Source organism: Muntiacus reevesi, chromosome 15, assembly GCF_963930625.1.
Source record: "Muntiacus reevesi chromosome 15, mMunRee1.1, whole genome shotgun sequence".
NCBI lineage: Eukaryota > Metazoa > Chordata > Mammalia > Artiodactyla > Cervidae > Muntiacus > Muntiacus reevesi.
In genome coordinates this window covers 24,549,074-24,549,774 of record NC_089263.1, presented here as the reverse complement: position 1 = coordinate 24,549,774, position 701 = coordinate 24,549,074, and positions in this window count along the sequence as shown.

Here is a 701-nt window from a genome sequence, read left to right as displayed (position 1 = left end):
CAAGGCCTGGTCAGGGAGCTAGGATCTTGCATGCCTCTTGGCCAAAAACCCAAAACATAAAACAGAAGCAATATTGTAATAAATTCAGTAAAGACTTAAAAAAAAAAAAAAAAGAAAACAGCCAAATACTCTGATCATTTTTAGGTATAAAGACCAGAAGAGGTCATTGTCTCTAAATACCAAGATAGAATTCTGCTTGATTTGACTTTTGTATGGTTTTTGTGTACTTTCATCATTTGATTGAAATCTTTGCATTCAACCACAAGATTTCTTTTTAAATATTTAAATAGATTCAATTAATACATGTAAAACCATGGCTGATTCATGTCAATGTATGATAAAACCCACTACAATATTGTAAAGTAATTAGCCTCCAACTAATAAAAATAAATGAAAAAAATAAAAATAAAAGTTTTTTTTAAGACAAAATAAGTTTATTTATATCTTTAAGATGTTAACTGATGGAAACAACCTAGATGCCCATCAGCAGACAAATGGATAAGGAAGCTGTGGTACATATACACCATGGAATATTACTCAGCCATTAAAAAGAATTCACTTGAATCAGTTCTAATGAGATGAATGAAACTGGAGCCCATTATACAGAGTGAAGTAAGCAGAAAGATAAAGACCAATACAGTATACTAACACATATATATATGGAATTTAGAAAGATGATAACGATAACCCCATATGCAAAA